Genomic DNA, 7,792 nt, shown 5'->3' on the forward strand with positions numbered 1-7,792 from the left:
ATCTTATCAAATAAGACATAATCAGAGAATCCATATTCATTTCCATCCATCGGACAAGTGTTAATTTACACTATAAAATTGTTATGAGGATAAAAAGTTGCCTGCGACGGGAGAACGTATATAGATGACAGTAAGAAAATTAGAAGGAAAAGGAACATCTCCATATCGTTGTAATATGTGAAAGTCGATTTCTAATTAGGGTTATTTGCCGAAAATCGCTAAACTTTATAAAGTGCACTCCAGGTTTTGCGTTCTATCCTCGCGCCGTTTAGGCAAACCCTCCTGAGTTAATTATCATCTACTCCTTTATGGTGAGAAAAACCTTGAAATCAGCTTTACGCTCCCACAAGCTGACGTCTAAGAAAGGAAAAGAGAGGGTGCAAGTTCTGTTAAGAAGACAGGGCAGAAAGAAATTCCTTGGCACGCGTTCCTCGAAAGGGATGCTGAGAGGCAGCTCAGCAAGCGAGCCGGGTCGTTTGACCGGCGAGCCACCAATAGATCTTCTCTTCTTCCTTAAACTTTCTTCAAGACAAACCTTGAATCCGATGTACTGACTGCAAGCTTGCCGAGCAACCGTGTGATCTCCTATACATCCCTTGAAACCCCCTCCAAGGATCTTCCTCCCTCTCTCAAACTTCACCCCTTTCCTCCTCTTCCTTTCAAGTCACTCTTCAAGTTTCTCAAAGAATGAAGACACAAGCTTGCCAAAGACTCTTACAAAGACTTATAGATGCTTAAATAGAGGCTCAAAAACCCTAAAAATACTCAATCAGCCGTCAAATATCTACCTACGATCTCAAGATGTCCGTACGATGTCAGAAATTGACCAGTTATATCTGTACGATCCAGTTCGTACAGTATGATCCAGTCGTACACACGATCCAATGAAATTCAGCCATTTTGATTGCATAATCGTCATTAACTTAGCAATATTTAAACATCGTACGTAACTTTATATGATCGTACAGTACGTATTATACAACTGTCAATTCAATTTTGCCTAATTTAATGGATCGGCCTTCTAATTAAACAGATCGTATAGTACGATGGCAGATCATACAGTATGATTAGTTATATTCAAATAATTTTTCAGACAATAAATATTTAATAATTTTCTGTTACACCAGTATCGTTACAGTACAAAGAAAATAATCGTACAGTACGATGATGAATAGAAAAGTTAAAATATTTATAATCATTTTTTGCTCCCTCTGTGCGTGTGCATAATCAACAAACTAAAATACATCATTATAAGACTTGACTCAATAAATGAAAATTATAGACTCATTTAATACGACCAATTCTACGCAATCTTGAGCCTTGAATCTTCAAAGAACGGTGCATGATGTACCTGAAATGTTAGGTAACATAGAAAGAAATATGCACTGCAAATATCAAGAGAAATAAATGATTAATAAATATTATTTGTTATCATCAAAATTATAAACTCGAAATCCTGAGTTTCAACTAAAACTCTAGATTAAGAAGAAGCAGAGCAATCCTTAAAGCACCCTTGTGAATCCCCTCACAAGCTCCCACTCATAAGATTCTCTCTCTCTCTCTCTCTCTCTCTCTCTCTCTCTCTCTCTCTCTCTTTCTCTCCTCAAGGCCTTCTCAGGTCAAGGCAGCAGCAAAAGATTATTCAAAATATTGAACATGAGCCCTTAAATAAAAGAGCTTCAAAGGAGTTCATTAATTGCAAGTTGCCGACAATATCGTCCAAGCCGATATAGACATTGTCCTGGCCGATCAGTACAAACCTCAGAAGATCGGCCAGAGAATCGCCCTGAATGCAAACTGGATGATTTAAAATTGGCTTGATCGTCCAGGACGATCTCATGATCATCCCAGCCGATCAGTTCAAATCAGAGGAAAATCATCCAGGAGTAACTAAGGTTTTTGAATAGATCGTCCTGGCCAATCCTGCGATCGTCCAGGACGATATGATCGTATCAATCATCCTTAATTACTCCCTTGATTTCCTGATCAATTAATGCATAATTTATGAATATCATCCAGGCTGATCAATTATCGTCCTGGCCGATTATTAAAAAATACATAATACCTTAATTGTCTATGGCGACAACTTCTTTCTGTTTTAAGCTTATCGTCCTGGCTGATACACGTATCATCCAGGACAATTTGTTAATGACGGCTGCCTTAATTAAGAATCCTTATTTAGATTTTAATTTTAAGCCCGATCGTCCATGACGATGTAAATATCGTCCTGGCCGATATGAGTAAAAATAGAAATTCTAAGTCTCTCAAGTGTGTGTGTGTGTAGGGTTACTTAGCACCAGTCTCTTTGAATATTACAAATAGACTCAAGAAGAGAAAAAAACAAAGTACAGACTGACTCAACCCTAAACCTACGCAATCTTGAACTGGCTTCGTTTGTTCGCCCGATCTTTGATTCCTGAAAAGTTAGAAGTAACAGGCAGTCCAAGAGAATCAATAGTGTTTGTTAATCATCAAAACATAAGTCATGAAAATAGATTTGCAACACAGGAGGGTGAGAAAGGAGTTTAAGGTTCTCTTCCTTCTTTAGGAGGGAGAAAAAGATTGAAGGTCTGTTGCCATTATAAGGAGGGTAACAAAGCTTCAGGTTCATTGTCACATCAGGTTTGGTGGAAGTGATTTGTGTAAGGTTTTCTCCACCTTGATGTGGTGGAAAAATGAGAAACACTATAGTAATAGTGCAATACTCGGAGTGGAGTACTCGAGAGAGTGGATGTAGGTCATTGTTTGACTATAATTCTCTAGTGTGTTTGTTCTAATTTTTTACTTTTGCATTTTACTTTTTAGGCACTTTATTTTTGTGATAATTGGTTGGTGAAAATCGATGATTAATACTTTTTTGTGTTAATAAGAATATCATCATCATTGGTTTAATATTTGATAAAATTATTTGCTTCCGCATTAAGTAAAAGTTAATATTTTTAATAACTGAAAATTCCAAAAATATCATCTTATTTTTTGAAGTAAGCAATTTTTTTAAATTTCACCAATTTAGCCCCCTCTTGGTGTTCCTAGGGACAAGTTCACTCAGGCTTAATATCGTTATAAAGCTTCCAGTCATTAGGTTATTTCTTGTTAAGAAAGCATTGAAGAGAGGGATTTGAGCTAGGGAGAGAAAGGGTAAAGTTTGAGAGAGAGAGAGAGAGAGAGGGAGAAAATCTTTGTGGGCTTAAGAGAGTGAGAGAGGGTGCTTTCACATAATTTCTCCAATAAACTTGCACCTGAGTTCCTCCATGAGTCATAGTCTATCTTGTTGGAATCTTTGGGAAGAAGACTCGTTTGGTGTTAAAGTGCTCTACTACTTTGCATCATTGGGTTGGTGAAAGGGATTTGACTACTTTGTCGCACCGTGGAACATAAAAAGGATTCAACTTCTATGTCGCACCATGGTAGGTGAATGGGATTAAACTACTCATGCCAGGGAAGGTGATTGGGATTAAATTACTTCATCATACAAGGGAAGGTGAAATTTTTTTGGTTCTTAGCTACACCGTTGGCGAAAGTGATTTTTGTAAAGGCTTATTCATCTTATCGTGGGGGCAAAAGAGAGGCACTATAAAGTTTAAGGAAATAACAAGAAAGGAGGACTCTATAGAGTGGACATAGTTCAAGGTTGACATACCTCTAAAAATTTGTAGTGTATTTATTCTTATTTCTTTCGACACTTTATTTTTTTGCTCCTTTATTTTCCTACAAATGTGAGTTGAGAATTAGCATGTTTTAAATACAAAAATATTGAGAGTGCTTTTAATTTAATTTTTGTCTAAAAAGAAAAAGAAGTAAAAATTTGAAAATTGAAAGAACAAAATGTTTAATTTTCTTTAAAATAAAAAAATAATCTTATTACTTATTTCCACTAATAAAAAACCTTTTTTTAAAATTAAGTTGTGAATTTGGTTTAATTTTTTCAAAAGGTTATTTTCGAAAAAAAAAATTTAAAGCACCAATTCACACCCCCAAATTGAACTTTCAATTTTTGTTTCTTTTTATTTTGTTAAATAGTAAAAACCGTCTAGTATTTTACATATTAAGTAAAAGTAGTCTACTCTTTCTATATCCCTTACATAGTATATGTGGGTACCAAAAGATTTTTTTCAAAGCCTCCAAATTTATTTCTCTTCACATGCTAATTTTAATTAGGTAGGAAAGAAAGAATAAAAAAGGTCATTAGTAAGATATGTTGATATTTTGACTAACACGTAAGTAAAAGTTATATTGACATGAAAACGAAAACCACTAGCTAATCTATAGCCTATCTTTCCTAACTTTAAAGTCAAGGCATTAATTAATATAACTATACAACCTACTTTTTATATTTGTGATAGACATGAAAAAATGATTAATAAGTTATTCTTGAAACATAAGAGTGATAATTCTAAAATTATCTTGTCTTCTTGGAATAAATATTGTGGTGTGTTGGAGAAAGGTGCTTTGGGGTGTAAGAGTATGTCAAACTTAGCCCATGTTTTGTTATTTAAACTTCGATTTAATTTTCATGCTAAAACTAGTATTCGGTCCAAGTTTATGGCTTTGAAATATTTTTGTCTGTAATCATCCTACTGTTTGTAATTATAATAAGGGGGGGCTTTAAAGTTTGGAAAAGGCTTTGTAGTATCAAATGGGAAGCAAAACCTTATTTTATATTAGGGTATTGGCTGTGCTAATTTGTTCTTTTGGCAAGATCAATGGTTAAATCAAACCTCTATTGATCTATTGCTTCATTTGGCCTCCACTTCAGCGGTCAAGGTTAGTTATTTTATTACCATAAATTGTTGGGATTATATGACATTAGCTCAAGTGATTCCTGAATCTATTATTAATCAGATTTTAAAAATTCCTTTAAATATGGATAGTAAGGATCTCTTATTTTGCAATAAGGCTAACAATGGCATTTTTAGAATTAAGTATGCTTGGAATATTTTAGATCTAAACGGACTACTTCTAAAATTTCCTCCATGTTATGACCTAAAAGCATTCCGACCACTATTGTGGTTTTTATTTGGAGAATCATGCATAATTTTGTTACTAAGAAAGATATTTAGTTAAAAGAGATTTTATTTTGGCTTCCAAGTGCTAATGTTGTTACCATGTGGAGAATATGCCTCATGTTTTCATATATGGTCTTGTTGCTATAAAGGTTTGGTTTCATTTTGAGGATATTTTCAAACTAAATTATTTTAATGGTAGTTTTTCTATCAAGGAATTCCTTAACTTATGGTTTACTAACTTGAAAGGTCATATTACCAATATCATCTCGTCTCTTGTTATTTGGCACCTTTGGAGGGCTAGGAATAAATCACTGTTTAACAATATTTCTATGAATCATGAAAACATTATTAAAAATATTAAAGATAAAGTTAGTAGTCTCTTTAATGTCAATCTTTTGATTGCAAAGAATTTTAAATGTTTCTCCTTAGTTCCTAAGGATTTTGGTATTGTCCTTCAGAAGAAGCTTAATATTGATGTTCCCAAGTTGATTTATTGGATTAAACCTTCGCATGACATGTTCAAGTTAAAAAGTGATGGCTTGGTTAAACAAAATAATTGTGGTTGTGGTGGTTTGAATTGAATTCAAATTATGAATTCAAAATTTTGGGATATGTGGAGGAAAGAGTTGAAGAAAAAGTTGAAGTTGATGCTGAAAATCAGGATATTATGGTTGAAACCGGTGTTGAAAACTACTCCATTTCAAATTTCCAAAATTCAAATTTTGAAATCCCACATATCATGGAGGTAGTTAAGGATGTTGTGGAATTAAATGCAGCTTTTTCTACAACAAATTCAATTGGACTAAGTGATGTTAGTCCAACGAAAATGCCTAAGATAGCTGAAGATCTTAGCATTCAAAAACCACAAATGGAGGAGGCGGTTATGGAGAAGGTTGAGAGAGAGGTGACTCATTCTAAGGCTACTACAAAGAAGGAAGTTCAAAATTCAGGTTTGACTCTTACTATGGCCGAAACTAATCATTCTGTTTTTTGGGTAGATCAAAAAATAGAATTTGAAAAATCAACTACTTTGGCCGCTGGAGTTAGTGTAAATGGTAATTACACTAATATCATTGATTCTTACTCTCCTCCATCTGATATTAGCTTGAATTTTAATAAAACTATTCTTAAGAAAGATAAAAACTTTTTTAAGAAGAATGTTTCATCTGGTTCAAAACATGTTTTATTCAAAGAACTTCAAGCATTGGGTCCAGTGAAAGATTTACCAAGAAGGAAAATATCTGAACATAAAGAGAAGAACTGTTTGAAAGGTTCTTCTTCCTTTATATCCCATTAATATGAAGACAGAATCTTCCGTAGATAGCAACAAAAGAAAGAGATTTCTGAAGATGGAGCACTTGGTAATAAAGTTTGGCAAAATTTTACCAAACTTTTGGAATTTAGTATTGAATTGTATTATTTTTATTATTAGATTTTATTTACTTTTCCTTAGTTTAATTTGTTATTTTAAACTTTGCCTGATTGTTTATGATATCTTTACTATTTCTTATTCTCTAACTGGATGGGAACTCTGGGATACTAATCAACCTTCGGGTTGTCTTATATCTTGGTATCCCCTGCATCTCAACAGTTTCAAAATAGGAGATAGTGGATTTCATTACAGTTATAATAAGTTTAAAATAACAAAGTTATCTTTTAATAAGATACTTTTTTCATGTTGGAAATGGTATCATGAGCTTATTTTACCTAGTTTGTATTAGGTTAAATATTTCTTCTTAAATGCAATTTATGCATCTTCTAAAAAAAAAAAAAAAAAAAGATTAGAGATTCTAATGTTAATATTGTTATTGCTTATGCAAGCCCTTTACCTAATTGCACGATTATTTTTGCTGAACTTTCTGCTATTTTATTTGGTTTGCAACTCTATTTATCCCAGGGTATTCTTGATATTTTGATTGAAGCTGATGCTTTACATGTGCTTTTTTTCCTTAAGGATAATGATGATAAGATTTATAGTCTGGATGTTTTCTATCTTCTTAGAGAAATTAAGCAACTTTTTTATCGCTTTTAATGTCAAGTTAACTCATGTGCATAGAGAAGGCAGTGTTTGCGTTGATTGGTTAGCTAATTAAGATTCTAATCTTCCTTATCTTACTAATTTATCTTTTAACAAATGCCTTAAATGTTTAAAGGCATCATTAGGATAGACAAGCTTGGCCTTCCTATGATAGAACTTAACATTTCCCTATTTTGGTTCCAATTTATTCTTAGTTCTTATTTTCTTCTATTGTTTCTCTGTTGGATTGTTTTTTTTGTGGGGGGTGTTTTGTTTTGTGATTAGCCTGTGTTGCTTTCACTTTTTGTTGATTGGTGATTGGTTTGGTTTTCTTGGCAATGACTGTAATTTTATGAATTATGGCTTCTATCACTTTTTCTTCTCTTCTTCTGATGGCCCTATCTTAGGTGGAAGAGGGAATGGCCAAATTGTGAGTGTTGGCTTGCTCCAGTATACTGAGTTCATTAGTTGGCATGGTCATTGGTTTTTAGGCTTAATATGGTTCTAAGTCTTTTAGTTTGGAGAGATCCTTATTTTGTTCACTCTCAATATTCTGGTGATATTTTCTTGGTTACCCTGAGTGACAAAAGGACTTTTGGCCTCATGTTTGCAAGGTTATTACACACCTGAGCTGGACTATGTTCCTAGATTGTCACTTCGCCTCTCTTAAAAGTGTTGTTGTTTCCTGCTTCAAGAAGTTGTGTAGTAGGCTGGAATTTTTTTTCTTTTGGTCTTTGTCTAGTTTGACTTTCTCAATTTCAATCAATCT

This window comes from Dendrobium catenatum, unplaced genomic scaffold, assembly GCF_001605985.2.
Source record: "Dendrobium catenatum unplaced genomic scaffold, ASM160598v2 fragScaff_scaffold_43, whole genome shotgun sequence".
Taxonomy (NCBI): domain Eukaryota; kingdom Viridiplantae; phylum Streptophyta; class Magnoliopsida; order Asparagales; family Orchidaceae; genus Dendrobium; species Dendrobium catenatum.